This window comes from Myodes glareolus, chromosome 12, assembly GCF_982192425.1.
Source record: "Myodes glareolus chromosome 12, mMyoGla1.1, whole genome shotgun sequence".
NCBI lineage: Eukaryota > Metazoa > Chordata > Mammalia > Rodentia > Cricetidae > Myodes > Myodes glareolus.
The window spans coordinates 12,458,789-12,477,098 of NC_142037.1; the positions used below are offsets into that span (position 1 = coordinate 12,458,789).

Here is an 18,310-nt window from a genome sequence, read left to right on the forward strand (position 1 = left end):
ATAAAACAAATATAATTTACCTGTTTAAAGTATTGATTGAGTTGATTACAGTATCATTGCCACAAGGTGTTTGTCTTAGGGTTTTATTGCTGTGAAGAGACACCATGACACAACAGCTCTTACCAAGGAAAATATGTAATTGGGGCTGGCTTACAGTTTGAGAGATTTAGTCCAGTATCACCGTGGCAGGAAGCATGGTGGCATGCAGGCAGTCACGGTGCTGAGGAGGTAGCTGAGAGTTCTACTTCTGGATCTGCAGGGAACAGAAGAAGGGAATAGTGACATACTAGCCAGGTCTGAGTATCTGAGACCTCAAAGCCCACCCCGTGTGACACACCTCCTCCAACAAAGCCACACCTACTTCAACAAGACCAGAGCTCCTAACAGTATCAGTCTCTATGTTCCAGCGGGGGTGATTTTTATTCAAGATAGTACAGCAAGGACCCTCCACAGATACCAGAATCCATAGATGGTAAAATTCCTCGGATATGATGGTGTAGTATCTACATATAATCTATGCCCATTCTCCCATGTAACTGCAGCTCATTTCTATATTACTTAGAATATGTGATAAAATAAAACTAGGACACTAATGGTTGCTACTCTACACTGCTTAAAAGATGATGGCGAGACCATAAAAGTCTAAACATTTTAGTAGAGAAACGTTGTTTTAAAGATTTATTTATTTTATTTTGTGTGTATGAATGTTTTTCTGTGTGTATGTCTGTGTACCATGTCCATTCCTGGTGCCCATAAGGGTCAGAAGAGGCATCAGATCCCCAGAACTAGAGGTACAGACGATTGTGAGCCATGATGTAGGTGACTGGAGCCAAACCAAGTCTTCTGCGAGAGCAGCAAGTGATCTTAACTGCTAAGCCGCCACTACACTCACAACAGAAGCAATTTAAAAAATAAATTCAGGATAAAGGATACTAAAGAAGCAGAGAGGAAAGACAGAGGAGGGTAGGAGAGAAGCAAATATGAGCAAGGCACAATGACATATGTGTCCCGAAATGTCATAGTGAAACTCATTATTCTGTACACTAAAGGCTAGTAAAAAAAAAATCAATGTGTTCAGGCAGCTGAGAGTAGGGTTTAGTGGCATTGCATATGTTTAGCAAGCACCAAGTCCTGGATTTGACCTCTAGCAAACATACATTTAGTTTGCACACATGTGTTTACTCCTGGTTTGCAGTTGGTTGAATGTTAAGATGAACTTGCAGATTTAAGGAACTGAGTGCATTGCAGAAGCAGAGCCATTGTCACCATAATACGCCTTAGAGAAGGTTTCATCCTGTGTGTACGCCTCCTTCCCTTCCCACCCTCTCCAATCTCTACACCCAAGGCCACTTCAGCCACTTTTTTGTATCTTTAGAACTGTTGGATTAGAGGACTGGTACCAAAGGAATCAGGGAATGTAGTCGGAGGCTGCCCAGAGCTGCAATGATCACATAGAAACTGTACTAATTAAAACACTGCTTGGCCAATCACTTAGGCATATTGCTAGCTAACTCTTATATCTTATATTAACCCATCTCTATTAATCTGTGCATCACTATGAGGTTGTCGCCTACCGGCAAGGTTCCCAGCACACTCTTGCTGGTGTCTTTCTCCTTCAGCAGCTACATGGCGTCTTCCTGACTCTGCCTTCTTTCTGACTCTGTCTGCTTAGAATTTCCATCTTGCTTTATTCTGCTAAGTCACTAGCTGAAATAGCTTTATTCATTAAAAAATAAAAGCAACACATATGCAGAAGGAATTCCCACACCATTTCCTCTTTTCTGTTCAAACAAAAAGGAAGGTTTTAACTTGAGCATAGTAAAATTACATATAACAAAACAGTTATCAAGAAAGAATTACAGTTACAATATTTATATCTATTTTATCTTTTATCATAACAAAGGAAAACTATAACTATCTATTCTTCAACTCCATCAAAGACTTCAGAAGGATATAATATTACCTAAGTAAACAAGAAGTATATTGTAAGCAACTTCCAAAGCTCTAGAAATGACAGAGACATCTCACTGCCTCGACCCAAAGATCTTCTGTAACATTGGGACTACAAGCTTGACTATTATAGATGATTATCTATTAACCTGTTTTCCTAATTATACAGTACATTTTTAAATGAGTTGCACAATCCCAATACCTTAATCAAGAGCATAAATATACATATAACAAAATTGACCTTAAATTTTTATCAATAGACCAAGATCCATACCAATGCAAAGTATTCATCTCTATATCATATCCTCCTTTAAATGAAAACAAACATTTATAATCAATATTTGGGAATTTGGATATAGTATTCTCCAAACTGCTTCCTGCTTTTTGTTGGGTGAAGTATTTTTTGGTGTTCATGGATACCTTTCAGGTGGTCTTGGTCTATCAAATCTTATTAGCCTGTAAGGAATTAGTTTTCTAACCTCTGTGGAAACAAAAGCAGAACTTCTTTTTCTAAGCAACATATCCTTAGACCCAAATTTTGATGTCAAGATACCTTTAAATCATATATGTTGGTTTAGCATAGCAGCCTGTACAATGAAACGTCTCTCTGTACTTAGCTCATTCCCAGTCAAAAAATTCAAAGAAAACACAATAATATACATAATCCAGACTCTCTGTGTATTTTCCATCTTTACATGACTTATTTTTTTTACTCCTTTAATCTATGACTGTCCGTACTCTTTTATATTACTTTTACTGTCTCTTTACTCTTTTTCTTCTCTCTCCCAAACCTTCGTATATTTATTTAATACTGTGATCCATTTAGAGGTCTTTTTTTTTTAAACCTGAATCTGTCTCTATTTCATATCTGTAATCCTTTTCTGGCCAGGACTGCTTTTTAAAATGTTAAGCAGTGTGGTAAGACTAAGGCTGCCACCTAGTCTAACATGGCAGAGGCATGTTCACTGCCTCTGTGAGCCGTGCACACCATCCCAGTTCCAGGTAAGCAGCGGGTCTATGTCGCACCATTAAGCAGTTTATAACACGCTGCTTACAAACCCCATTTAAGTGTTCAGCCTCCTAAAAGAGCCAGAGCTGTTTGTGCAACTGACACGAACCAGGATGCCCTCCCCTAAAGAAGCCAAGCAGCCTTCACTGCCAATGCTGCCTGAGTCAGGAAGACCTCTCTTAAAGGAGTCATGGTGCCCCTGCTCACCACCAGGAAACAGAGCCCATCTGAAAAATAATGCAGCTACCAAGAAGCCATGCTTAACTCTGTTCTTTTGTGTCTAGAATTACTTCCCAAGCTCTCTCAGGTTTATTTATTTACTTTTGGTTTTTCGAGACAGGGCTTTTCTGTAGCTTTGGAGCCTGTCCTGGAACTAGCTCTTGTAGAGCAGATTGGCCTCAAACTCACAGAGATCCACCTGCCTCTGCCTCCCGAGTGCTGGGATTAAAGGCGTGCGCCACCACCCCCTGGCTGCTCTCTCAGGTTTTATGTGGATGTAATTGACCACATTGGCACCATTCTGTTGGTGGAGGCTGCTCATTTGTTTCCTGGCTGCCCAGATTGAAGTAATCACACAGAAACTATACTAATTGCAATACTCTTTGGCCAATTACTTAGGTGTATTGTTAGCTAGCGCTTGTATCTTAAACTAAGGCATCTCTATTCTGTGCATCACCACGAGGTCATGGCCTACTGACAAGGTTCCAACGGACTCCCATGGGCATCTATCTCCTTCAGTGGCTACATGGCGTCTTCCTGACTCCTTCATCTTTCTTCCTCTATCTACACCTTGCTCTGTCCTGCTTAACCACTGGCCAAAACAGCTTTATTCATTAACCAATAAAAACAACACATATACAGAAAGACTTTTCACACCAAAGTAATATAATATTTTCATTAGGGTTTCTGTTTTTATTTTATGGGATGCTAGCTGGTGGATGTCAGCCTCAAGCATAGAATCACTGAGCTGTATCCCCCATCCCCACATGTAAAAATATGTTAATTTAAAACAGATAGTTTTAATAGTTCTCTTTCTAATTCAGATGCCATTTTTTAAAAATGGCTTCCCCCAATTTCCCTGGAAAGAATGTCTAATGAAACGATCACTTAAGTTGATGAGAATAATCTTAGCATGGTAGGCCAAGCCCATAGCCCCAGCTACGTGGGAGACTGGGGTGGGAGCATCAAGGAGCCCAGAAGTTGGTCACCAGCATGGGCAGCATTGAGACTTCCATCTCAAAAACACAAGGGAGGTGGAGAGAAAGAGAGGGGTACTTATCTTGCTATTCTTGTCTTATCCCCAATTTTAGGAAGAACACAGTTTTTTTACTATGGTGTGTGAGCTGGCTGTTGGCTTTTCCCAGGTGTCCTCTTTGGGTGGGGAAGGTTCCCTTCTATTGCTTTTATCTTGAAAAGGTATTGGGGCCCTGGAGGGATGGCTCAGTTGTTCAGAGCACTTGCTGTCCACTCTGAGGACATGGGTTTGACTCCCAGCACCCACATCAGGTGACTCATAAATGCCTGTAATCCAGCCCTGTGGGATCTGAGCCTTCTCTGAACTCTGTGAGCACCTGCACTCCCATGTGCACATCCACACATGTGTACATGCGTGCACACACACAATTTAAAAATAAAATAGAAGCACTGACGTTTGTCAAACATGCTCATGCATTTGTATTGCTTCTAAATTTATTATTATTGTGTGTTGTAAAGCGCCATATGCATGTGGGCATACACGCCACAACAGTGGTGTAGAGGTCAGGGGACAACTTTGTGGAGATGGTTCTCTTCTTCTACCTTTATGTACCTTTTGGGAAACAAAGTCAGGTTACCAGGTTTACACAACAAATGCCTTCACCTACTGTGATGTAGGATTCCCCTCTGCATGCTGTGAATATGGCTTTTTTAAAAAAAAAAAAAAACTCTTTTACAACGGAGATTTTATTGATTGAGAAGCAAACTACACAGACATTTCCGTTCTTAAAACATGTATCCAAACTCTGAAGAGTCAGTCATACATTGTGCTCACATACCCAAGAGCCACGTGTTGTTTCTCTTTGAACGTATTCTAAGTGATGTTCCATCCTCACACTTGGCAAGTCTGCCCTAAGACCTCATAGAGTCAAATTCTCACAATCCTCACCTCCACTGACTCACCACTGTGCCACAAACAGGCCACACTCTGAAGTTCCGTCTCTCACAGCACATTATCACCCTTGTTAGGAAGATGGACTGCCGAGACCAGACAGTCCTGACAAGGCAAGGGCCGAGGAGGGGGGTTTTAGCCAACAGTTCCACTAGAAACACGAGACTGGATATAACTGAAAATATTCCAGACACAAATGCACGACCAAGACTCCAAATTACCGTTTAGGATGCTTTGTACTGTAGGATATAAAACTGGCCCCCTCTATGGAATGTTATGGTGACCCCCAAAACATCACAGCCTCTCCTGATTCAGTATCCTGCTATTATTTTCTGGTTGTGCCAAAAAAATAAACAACCAGCAAGTGATTTAATCTCTTTAAAAAATCATTTACACTTAAAAAATGGGATGAGGCGGGCTTTCTCCCCACCTTTTAAAATGTTTCTAGAGCTACTAAAAACTCGCATTTACAAAATAGTTGTTAAAAATATTCCTCCGGATTGTACAAGAAGGGAGGCGGGGACACTGACAGACATGATGGATGGTGAGTTGGAGTTGGCTTCTTCCTCTTCTGCTTCAGAGGCTGAACTCCGGCTTTCAGTCTCTCGGTTTTCTGCAGGCAGATCTGTAGTTTGCTGGTCGGCCATTTCAATTTGTTTGCCCTTTGCTCCTCTTTTCCTTTTGTTTGCTCTTTTTTTATCTGATGATTTATCCTTTCCACGGCCTTTTTCAGCTTTGCGTCCACCTTGGCAGGGGCGGGCTCCACCTTCGCCACTCCATCCGCAATAACCTTCCTCTTGGGCATTGTGGGGGCGCTGGAGGGAGGCCCAGGCGCTGCCGAACCTGTCATGGAGCCACCACTGTGCCGGAACTGCCAAATATGTTTTATTACTCTTGATTAATAAAGAAGCCACTTTCGCCTATGACAGGGCAGAACAGAGCAAGGCGGAAAATCCAAGCAGCGTCAGGGGAGGAAAGAAGGCAGAGTCAGACAGATGCCATGTAGTCACCCAAGAAACAAGAGAAAACAAACTACAAGCCTCATGATAAAATATAAAATAATAGAAATGGGTTAATTCAAGATGTAAGAGTTAGTTAATAAGAAGCCTGAGCTAAGAGACTAAACAATATTGTAATTAATATAGTGTCTGTGTGATTACTTGGGCTTGGGTGGCCAGGAACGAAAAAGCAGTCTCCACTTCACTACTGAGTTCCCTTGTCAACCGTGGCTTATTACACTGACATTGTTTAATACATTAGTTGATTTCAGACATTAAATAAATCTTGCATTTCTGAGATAAATTCTATTTATTTGGCCATGGTGTAAAATGTCTCTCAACACCCTGCAACAAGTGGTCCGTTAGTATTTTACTGCGGATTTCTGCTGCATCTATGCTCAAAAGAGACACTTTCTCCTCTTACAGCGCCTTTGATTTTTACATTAAGCTTCAGAGAATGGTTTGAGAAATGTCCTTCCCTCTTCTGTAGCTTGGAAGAATGTGTAAGGAATCGATATCAATCCTCTGTAAAGGTTGGACAGGACTGGACAACGAAGCTGTCTGAGTCCAGGCCTATCTGTCTTTTAAAGTTTTCTAAATGGACTTCTAAGATCTGCACAAGATTCTCTCTTTCTGTTAACTTCAAGTCAATCAATTAGAGACTTTGGTAAAATTGCAAAAATTTTCACCATAGAACCTAGACTATGTTTTGTTAAAAACTAGACAAAAGGGCTGGAGAGATGGTTCAGAGGTTAAGAGCATTGTCTGTTCTTCCAAAGGTCCTGAGTTCAATTCCCAGCAACCACATGGTGGCTCACAACCATCTGTAATGGGGTCTGGTGCCCTCTTCTGGCCTGCAGGCATACACACAGATAGAATATTGTATACATAATATAATAAATAAATATTTAAAAAAAACTAGATAAAAGTGTGTGTGTGTGTGTGTGTTATGGCACCTGAAGCTTCTCTCTCTCTCTCTCTCTCTCTCTCTCTCTCTCTTTCTCCCTCTCTCTGTTTTTCAAGACAGGGTAGCCCTGGCTGACCTGGAATTCACTCTGTAGACCAGGCTGGCCTCAAACTCACAGAGATCCTCCTGCCTCTGCCTCCTGAGTGCTGGGATTAAAGGCATGCACTACCACTACCCAGTTAGTTTCTCTTGCAGCTCTCTCACAGGTCTGCTGTGATCTAATCCACAGGCGCTTTGCCAGAGAGGAATTCTGGGGATTGTAGTTCAGCTTAGACAATTAACCACTTTCCGAGGCCATTAGGTCCAAATCTATAAATGCTCCAGAATTAGCTAAGAATCTGTGACAGGGGAACTTTGAGGTCCACAGCGGCCCCGTCACATTTCTGAAGTGACAGTGTGGATGTTTGTGCTGTTACAACTCAAGAGTCACAAATCTACTGAGTTACAACCTCCAGAAAAGTTAATTTCTCTATACCAATACGTCCTGGGATTTGTGGCTGATAACAATTATACAGTAATAATCCAGACAATTTGGGATATTTGTAGCCTGAATCCCAGTGATACAGGGGCAGAGACAGGAGCGTCCCTGAGGCTTTCTGGCCTGCCGGTCCAGCCAGCTCAGGAGCTCCAGGTTGAGAAAACCTGTCTCAGAAACAACTGGAGAAAACGCCTGATACTGAGCTCTGTCCTCCACATGTGTGTGCAAGCACACATGTATTTACACACAGAAGCAACAATAATGGTGATATAAACAATACACAGGAATTCGATCAGTAAAATGTGGAAAATTGATCTGGGATTTTCTCTCTCTCCCTCTTCCCTGTCCTCCCCCTTCCACCACCCCCACTTCCTTCTGCTTTTCCTCTTCCTCTCCCCTCCTCTTCCTCCTCGTCTGTTTTTGCTTTTGAGACCAGGGTTTCAGCATTCACCCAAGTTGGCCTCAAACTTGTGACTTTCTGCCCTGGGCTTCTCAAGTGCTGAGATTACAGAAGTGTGTTGCCATGCCTGGCTTGGGTTTCAGGGGTTTTGTTTTCATTTTCAATGTTAAATTGAAGAGAATAGACGGACCGGAGAGAGAAGGGAGCCTCGAGATCCGCGGCGGCGCTCACACTTTCTACAGTGACAGTGTGGATGTCTGGCCATGCTAGCACAACTAAGAGACTGCGTTTTAATTAAATTTCAGTTCATATGTGTTGGAGTCAGTCACATGTGCCTATAATATTGAACAACACAGCTATAAACTAGACTGGTAAAGGAAGACCAGCCAAATTGTATGTGTAGACCCTGTGAAAATACCAAGTCAAATGAAAGAACTGTAAAAGAACCATGAGTCAATTAGGAAAATGCACAGGGCTGAGTGTTTGTCAGCTCTTGAAGGATGACAAGAGTAATAATGATGCTTTGGAAACAGACTTCTCAAAGTGCAATCTAAAGTGATTAACGGTGGGAGGGGCATGGGTTTATAACAGTCTTCCGAGGGCTAGGGCAAACTTGATGAAATGGGAAAGCAACATCACTGGCTGTGAGCAGATAATTGTTGACGCTGTCTGGCTGATACATGAGGTGTGGTCTGCTTCTTTTTTTGGTATGGAAAAGATCTCTCTCTATATATATATATATATCAAGCTCTGGCCTTGAGCTCACAGAGAGACACTTGCCTCCTTGTCCCTCGGGTTGCTGGGATTAAAGGAATGAACCACCACACCTGGCAAAGATTTATTTTATTTTGTATATTTGTGTTTGCGTGTGTTAGTGTGTACATGTGCATGCAGATGTCCGTGGAGGCTAGAAGAGTACTTCAGATCCCCAGGAGCTGCAATTTCAGGGCAATTGTGAGCTGCACAGCGTGGGTGGTGGGACCTGAACTCTGGTCCTTTGCAAGGGCAGCAAGTGTACTTATCTGTTGAGCCACCTCTCCAGCTCCTGCTTTTCTTTCAAAGAATATGGTTGAAAATTGTATCAACTTAGATTGTTTGGTTTGTTTTATGAGGTTGGAGAGCAAACCCAGGACCTCCTGGCTGTTGATGAACACTATATGACTTCCCTACAGCTCCAGATTAAAAGGATGGTTTTTTTATTTTGTTTGGTTTGTTGAGTTCTCCTGAGCAACCCAGGCTGACTTCCGTCTCTCTTCCTTTCTGTCTCAGCCTCCAGAAAGATGGCGTTCCAGGCTTACATCAAAATGCTCATTCCCAAATGTTTTTGAGTAAACTTTCTGCATTTCTTTTCCCATGAGCTCCCTCATTTTGTCATCACTGTCTTGTTTGGCAACTTGGTGGCCGTTTGCAGACAAAGGTCTAAGAGACAGAGAGATTACATTGCACATCAGCGATCACACAGCCAGTTCGAGGATGCACTCAGATGCAGGAACAGTGTCTTCAAATCTAGGGTTCTCCTATTCTAAGACTCTCATCAGGGGCTTATTGAACAATGCATAGAGAAGAACTAGGAAAGGGGGGTAATGGCCATTGCTTTCATTCAGGATGATGGGCTTCTCTATAGGAGTTATACCAGCCTCCAGCTGCTAGGAATTTACAAACCGAGAGTGTTTAACCAGGATGAACTCCGAAGTCTGAGATGTTCAAGGGCTCCATCTGTGAAAGAAGGGTTCTACTAACATTTCTGCATACACCACAGAAGACAATGAGAAAAGCAAATTTATTGTGAAATTGACTGCAGCTGCCTTTCTCGGGACTCAAGATCGCGTTATGCACCCCTTTTCTTTAAAACAGAGAATCTGCTGAGAAAGATGAGCCATTAACTGCTGCTTCGAACCTGTTAACACATCCGTTCTCATATCAGTTTGTCATGGATTGCTTTCAGCATCCTAAGTGCTGAGGTCGGGGATTTCCTTTGGCCATTTACATCTCATACATAAAAGATGTCACAGCAGAAGGACAGATGAGCTAATGCTCTTAGCAAACATTTTCATTCTTTAAGAGTTCTAATGCAGAGGAAGTCCTTAAGCTAGTGAATTAACCTGCATCTCTTTAGTAGAAAAGAGAAAAGGAGACACAGCTATGCCAGTTATCATTCGTTGGACCCCACAAAGGAGGTTTCCATACAGAAGTCCAATGAATGCCCATCTGGAGGTAAAACTCCACTTAGGTTTATACGGAGGTGAAAGAACATAACCTGACCCCCGTAATCCAGCATCCAGAGACGGCACAGGGGATTACGGTTAGGTGTCCTACTCTGAGGTACTATGTTTTATGAAAAGTGTTAAATGTAAAAATGAGAAAACATCCCTGGTTTCTGAAGAAGCAAACCCATTTTCAGTCCGCATCAAGACTTCTGATTTGGGACTGGAGAGGTGGCTCGGAGGTTAGGAGCACCGGCTGCTCTTCCGGAGGTCCTGAGTTCTATTCTCAGCAACCACGAGGTGGCTCACAGCCACATATGGTGGGATCTGGTGCCCTCTGCTGGTGTGCAGGAATGCATGCTTCCAGAACATAATAAATCAACCCTTTTTTAAGGAAAGATTTCTGATTCACCACACCTGATACATTCCATTCTCACTTTATAAACTTATAGCCTGTTTACACATGAGCACTCAGCAGAAGTCATGTCTGGTTAGCCTGTATGTTTGGAGTTTTAATTTACTTGTAGCTAGGATACCATGGCACTATGTAAGGTCATGAATAAGCTTCCGGGGCAGAAACAGCCTGAACTATGGCACAGGTAGGAGTTGCCTGAATCCTCAGGATTGGCTTGATAAGGACGAGAAAGCAGGAGAGGAGGAAGGACACATCAGTCCCGGGACCCACTGGGTGGACTGCTACTCTACCCTAACACTTACGAAGGCGGACTCAATGACCCAGTTTTGGGCAATGAGCAAACACTTCTAGTGAATAGTGTTGAGAGGTTTCCAAAAGTCTTCTGAATTTAATTTGACTTTACTGTTGGCATCTCTTAGTAACTGGCAAATATAGTAGAATCAAATCACCAGATTTCTTGTTGGCTAGCATCATTTTCCAAATTTTCTCCATTGTAGCCCAAAAGGGGCAATAATAAACAAACTACATTTGTAAGAAATAATCACTTATCACTAAAACTGAATATGACAAGAAAAATCAAAACTATAAGAAAAAGATATCTTCCAAGCATCTCTTGGTAGACTGTTTGCCTAGCAGGCTAGAGCTCTGGGTTTGAACCTCAATAGTATGTAAATCAGGTGGGGTGATACATAGCTGTAATCCCAGCACAAGAGAGGCGAAGGCAGAAGAATGAGAAGTTTAAGGTCATGCTCAGCTACATAGTGAATTTGAGACCAGCCTGGGTTACTTGAAATCTTATATCAATTTTATATCAAAAAAAATTCAAGCTAGGACTATAGTTCCATGAGAGAATGAACCACCTCGCTTTTGTGAAGCTCTAGGTTCACATACCACAGTAAGTAGGGAGGTCAAGCCAGGTGGTGGTGGTGCATGCTTTTAATCCCAGCACTTAGGGAGGCAGAGGCAGGCGAATCTCTGTGAGTTCAAGGCCAGTCTGGTCTACAGAGTGAGATCCAGGACAGGCAGAGCTACACAGAGAAACCCTGTCTTGAAAAACCAAAAATACTCAACTGTGGTGTGGTGTCTCCTAGGCAAGCCCCAGCCCTGAGGAAGCAGAGCAGGACTGCGGTGACTTCAGCGCCAGCGTGGGTGACAGCGCATCTGAGGACAGCTGAGGCTGCAGAGCTAAAGTCTTGTCTAACAAAACAAATCCAAAAGTGCTCAGGGATGCTCCCGTTGGTTCCGTTGCTTTGCTTGCTAGACAGATCCTTCATCCTGCAAGCCCCAGCTGACCGGAGCATCCCATCCGGCTATCCTCTCCTTTCACGGAAGCAAGACAAGTCTTGTCTGCTTCCAAGAGAATGGACAGATATTCTAGCCTCAAAAATGATCTCCTCTCCTGGGGTTGAAATAGGTTCTAACAATGTCATCTAATCATAAATCACTGGCCTTGCTGAGGCAAGTTTGATGGACAGGCTCTTCTGTCCTTTATTAGCAACATTAATCAGAAGGCTGGCATGGCTTGTGGATAGCTTCTCTTGGGGAACCTTGTGAAATGAGTCTATCGTACAAAAATCCTTGTGGATTCTGATGTGACTACGGTTTGTTTATTCGGTCTTTTGTTATTTCCTGTCTCGTTTTACCTTGAAGGAAATTAGTTAAACCTTTGGTGCATATGAGGAGGTTTTGGGTAGACAAATGATCTCCACAACCTGGCAAACTTGATCACATCAGCTGCAGCCGGGTGGTTTCCTCTGGGGGAGGTGGAGAAGCATGAAATCAGGGCGGTGCACAAGAAGTTTCTACTGAACTTGCAGCAGTCCATTCTTTAAACAAAAAAATGGCTGGACTGGGGAGATGGCGCAGGGTAAAGATGCTTGTCACCAAGCCTGACAGATGACCTAGGTTGCTCTCCGGGAGGCGCGTGGTGGACAGAGAGAAAGTCAGCTCCACAAATGTCTCCTGGCCTTCAGACACGTGCTGTGCGCACACACACCTAATAAAAATTGTAAAAACATGCATCCTATTGTGGTTAGAATGGAGTATATTCCCTGTAGGCTCATGTCTGAACACTTGGACCCAACTGGTGACTTTTTAAAAACTAGCCATCTTTTCTAGCCTCATATAAATATTCTTTTTTAATTATCATACATGTTATCATGTTTTCCCTCCCCCAGTTCTTCCCAGGTCCTCTCCACTTCCCTACCTCCACATTCTAGGTACCTTTTTCTCTTTCTCCTCCAAAAAACAAAAACAAAAGCAAGAAACAAAAATACCCTGAAAAAAACAAAAAGCAAAAATTAAAATAAACAAGCAAAAGACCAGTAAGACAAAAACAACAACAAAAAAAACCTGCCAAACAAATAAAAATAAACAGAAATATCGCCGAGTTCATTTTCTGTCGGCTGTGGCTCTAGTTTTGAAGGCCGTGGCAACTTCAGGAGGCGGGGCCTAGCTGGAGGGACTGGGTGACTGTGGGCTCATTCTCCTGCAGCAGCCATGCCTTCCCACCATGATGGATTGTACCCCTCCTTAAATTATGAATCAAAATAAACCCTTCTTGTCTTAAGTTGCTGTTGTCATGAATGTGTCAGTAATGAGAAAAGTAACTTACATGTATGTATCTATGTAAAAGTTTAAAGGCATGAAGTGTGTGTGTGTGTGTGTGTGTGTGTGTTCCATATGCAAGCAAGTATCTGGACTCAGCGTGGCTGATGAGTCCTAGAGCAGGGAGTTGGAGGGCAGCAATGAGAAGTCTTCCTTGAACTTGACAGTGCGCAGGTGACTGAGTCAAACAGGTGCATCCATTGACTCAGTTTAACTGACAAATCTATGGGTAGTTTCAAGTTGACCCTGAATTGGCGGTGCTCACTGTGACCAGGATGCTTTTTTCTGACTGCTCACTTCATGCCTTGCACGTGTGGCATGTGCTCACTGCCCCTTACCCAGCTTTACTGCTTCCCACAGCAAGACCATTGGCAAGAGCAAATGCTTTTCCCTGAAGGATCTTGGCCTCTCACCCCCAAGTGTATTATATGATCACCCTTGAATCATTGCCATGGCCGTAAGCTTGAACCCAATTCCAACTAAACCAGATAGTAAACAAGGAATTTTGGATTGTTTGCCAAAAGAAGGGATACGAGGCAGCAAATAGCAGCTAGTCACTGCAGCTAATTAAGGCTTTGCTAATCCATATCCAACTAATCCATATCTACATCACCAATGCTGTAATTTACAATTCTCATGGGCTTGGTCGCTTAGACTCCTGAGAGGAGCTAAGCACTGTGAGGGGCGCTGCCACACCTCGGCAGCCCTCTCTGTTCCTATCCTTGTCTTAGTCAGTGTTCTACCACGGCAGCTCTGTAAGTGAAAGCATCCGATAGAGGCTGGCTTACAGTTCAGAGGCTCAGTCCATTGTCATCACAGCAGGAAGCAGGCAGCAGGCAGGTGGACTTGGTGCTGGAGAGGAAGCTGAGAGTTCTACATCCACATCACCAGACAACAGGAAGAGAGTGTGACCCTAGACTTTTCTGGAGTATCTGAGACCTCTAAGCCCGCCCCCAGCAATACATTTCCGCCATCAAGGCCACGCCTACTTTGACAAGGCTATACCTTCTCATAGGGCCACACCCTGCGGGCCTATGGGGCCATTTTCATGCAAACCAACCGTCTTCCTCCATCCCCTTAAGAGCAGCTACTGGCCTGATTTCACAGGACAATAACTGTTCTCTGGTATTTTTTTCTTTTCTTTCCTTCCTTCCTTCCTTCCTTCCTTCCTTCCTTCCTTCCTTTCTTTCTTTCTTTCTTTCCTTTTTTTACTAATTAATGTTTTTCATGTATTTTACATCCCAACTACAGACTCCCCCCTCTCTCCTCTCCTCCTGTTCCCTCCCTACACCTCCCCCTGTCTGGCATTTCTTTAACATTGGCTATCCATGTGGACATCCCTAAGTACATTTTATCTTGAATATTTTTGGAACTATGTAAAAGTTTACATCGGAATGATATTTAGACATTTCACTCAATATTGTGTTTATAAATTTTGTGTATGTTAATAATACATGCAGATGTGATCTCTTAGCCCTCATTCATATGGCGTTCCTATCTGTCAGCATAATGTTCATGGTTTATCCACCCGTATGTTTTAAATGTACTACAATGAGCTAAAATATCTTTTTTTAGAAAAATAGATGTTCCCACTACTCAGGAAAATTGCTCACACTTAGCACTCCTTGTGAAGTTTCATTACCATGTTCAATAACAGGGAAAAATTTATGATTCTTTATGTAAAATGCCTCTCATTGATAGTTATTTTATTTTTTAGCTATTTAGTTATTTTTCCAGTACTGTGGATCTAAACACTTGTTTTCATTTGGGAGGGAGAGGTTTTGTCAGCCTTAGCTATTTCACAAATTTGAGCCATCTTGGGCTACATGAAACCCTGTATCAAAACGAAGAATTTTTAATTTTTACTGATGTGTTATATGTATGTGGTAAAATGTACACATATTAAACATACAGTTTAATGGTTTTTCATAGATACATGATATCTTTAACCTAATATCTTACATCCGTATATTTCCTGTGCTGTCTACACACTTCACGTTTTGAATGGATATAATCAGGATTGTGTGTGCTGTATGCTAGACCTGGAGGCGCCCCCACTTGGTGAGTCCACTGTACTGCTGCTTGGTCCCTTTAAAGAAGAACTCAAGAATAGAATTCCAAATGAATTGAGAAAATAGAGATTTTGATGCAGGTGATGATGAAAGCAAATGAACTGATCTATCTACTAAGAAAATAAGATTTACTTTCCAAAAACAGAATTTAAAACCAGCCATGGTAACTTGTATCTGAAATCCTAGCATTCAGGAGACTGAGTCAGGAAGATTGCTGGAAGTTGGAGGCCAACCTGAGCTACGTAGTGAGTCTGAAGCCAGTCTGCACTACAAAGTGAGAGATTGTCTCAAAACAAAAACAATCCAGAAAGATCAGCCATATAATGACATCACATATATTTATAATAAAATTAAATGTGTAGACTAATTAGCACACAAATCAAAAATGGGGTGAGTTAGGAAAAGCCTGTAACCCCAGCTGTTCCTCAATTTCTGCTTTAAACATGACTTTGTCAGTGGGTTTTGCCTGTGCACTGACTGCCATGGCCTGTTTTCTGATGACCTGTGTTGCTCTTCCTCACATGGAAGGTAGGGAGGCACTGCAAAGATCATCCCTGCCAGCTGTAAAATGCCTTGAGTTTGGTGATATGTGGAAATGATAAGATTACAGGCAGGTAGGTTGTTCTAACTTTTGGACTTGCTGATGTAGCTTTCATTATCATCTATTCTGATGACAAATGCCTGTCATCCCTATTGAAACGATGCTAATCTAACTACCGTGTCAGTAAAAGCTCTCTAAATGTGTACCAGTTTTGAAAAAATATTCACTAGTGTGGTATTACTCTGAAATGCCTTCCCCGGGCTCATAATTTGGACACTTGTTACACAGCTGCTGGCTCTGTTTGGGGAGGCTGTGGAACTCTGGAATTTTGGATACTTTCCCAAAAGAAAGGATAGCGGGCAGCAAAGAGCATAGGGGGAACATAGGCTGGCACAAGTAGGTCACTGGGATTGGGCCTTTAAATGCTATTTCTGACCCCGAGTTCCTTCCTTACTCTCTACTTCTGGTTCTGCCGTGATGTCAACGGCATCCACCACACTGTGCTGCCACCATAAACTGCCATGATGAACTGAACCACTCTGAAACCATGAGCCCAAATAAAATTTCCTTAGGTTGTGTCTGCTGAGTACTTTGGTCGCAGCACTACAGAGGAACTAGTGTGCTCACTAAGGCTCACAATCCTAATAGGATTTTCTAGTGCTGTTCAGGAAGGACAGCAAGAAAATCCAAGCACTGGGAGCTTAGTGAACACTAAGCAGAGGTGTACAGATAACAGATCCAGTGATTAAACAGCTGCCATGGCCTGCTTGACTTTGGGATGGGCACTACTGATGGTGTGGGACAATGATCTGTATTCTGCCAATTATATTTCAAATAAAAGCTGATTGGCCAGTAACCAGGCAGGAAGTATAGGCGGGACAACCAGACAGGAAGTAGAGGCGGGTCAATGAGAATAGGAAAATTCTGGGGAGAAGGAAGTCCTATTCAGCAGTACTGACCCAGCTACAGAAGAAGCAAGATGTGACTTCCTCGCTGAATAAGGTACCAAGCCATGTGGCTAGCATAGACAAGAATAATGGGCTAATATAAGTTATAAAAGTTAATAAGAAGCCTGAGCTAATGGGCCAATCATTTTATAAGTAATGTAGACTTCTGTGTGATTTCTTTGGGAGTAACGATTGTGGGAATTGGGCAGGACAGAAAACTTAGTCAACATACTGAAGTGATTGGGAATGAAGAAATGACAGATGTACAGAGAAGCTGGGAGCAGGAGGGCTGTGTGCTAAGATAGAGATTTACTAGCGGCCCTGGAAACTCAGTGAGTTTATTCTTTGAGCTGAATGAAAAAGTGAGCTAGCCAATCTTGGTAGGTTTCTATAGGGGAGCAGTCATCCTGGATGAGGAAACGGATGGAGGAAGCATGACACACCCATACTTATGTCATGAACCCATTCACATGGGTACACTTGTTCTCCACAGTTAATCACATTCTAAAGATTTATTTTATATTTAATTGTGTGCTTTGGGTGTGTGTCTTCTCTGTGTGGGTATGTACATATAAATGACAATGTCCCATGAGGCCAGAGGTGTTGGAATCCTGGAGCTGAAGTTACAGATGGTTGTGAGCCACCTGACATGGGTTCTGGGAGCTGAACTCAGGTCTTCTGCAAGATTACATGCTCTTAACTACTAAGTCACCTCTCCAGCCCTTATTATTGCTAACAATGCTGTAATGCAAGGAGCTCTAGATCAAACCACAGATTCTGCAATATGGCTAATCCCTCTGAAATACTGTCAAAGTTATTTTTTTAAACATAGCTGGTGCGGGAGAATTATCTGTATTCTGTCAATCATATTTTAATAAAACGCTGATTGGCCAGGCAGGCAGTATAGGCGGGAAAGCCAGACAGGAAGTAGGGGTGGAGCAAAGAGACTGGGAGTATTCTGGAAGCAGAAGCTCTCTCTCAGCCACTCCTGCGCAGAACACCGAAGAGGCAACGTGTAAGCTGTCACACTGAGAAAGGTACTGAGCCCATGTGGCTAACATAGATCAGAATAATGGGTTAAGATAAGTTATAAGAACTAATAAGTAGCCTGACCTAATGGGCCAATCAGTTTATAACCTTATGGAGTCTTGTGCGTGATTTTCTTTGTTGCTTGCCGGCTGTTGGGGTACCAGGAGGGACAGAAACCCCAACAAGCCAGCCCTCATGTTACACATAGCAATAGTTATTGAAAGGTTGCCCAGTGGTTAAGAATGCTGTCTGTTCTTCCAGAGAATCTTGGTTCAATTCCCAGCACCCACATAGTGGCTAAGAACTGTCTGTAACTCTAGTCCCAGGGGATCTGACAACCTCTTCTGCTTCCATGGACAACACTTGACTGTAGTTCACAAACTTACATGTATGCAGAACATCCATACACATAAAATAAAAACAGATAAATCTTTACAAGACCATAATTGTGGGAAACAATTTGGGTATAATTGACGTATTTCAAATTTTGAGAACTACTTGGATTTAAATTTCCAGAAAAATTGAAAGAAAGAAAATTGTTCCTCAA

The 18,310-nt window shown here is 42.5% G+C and overlaps 1 pseudogene; it reads right to left on the minus strand.

The window, feature by feature from the left end:
• Positions 1-241: 241 nt before the first annotated feature.
• LOC125397592 (non-histone chromosomal protein HMG-14 pseudogene) lies at positions 242-5,910 on the minus strand (annotated as a pseudogene).
• Between the last annotated feature and the right edge of the window lie 12,400 nt (positions 5,911-18,310).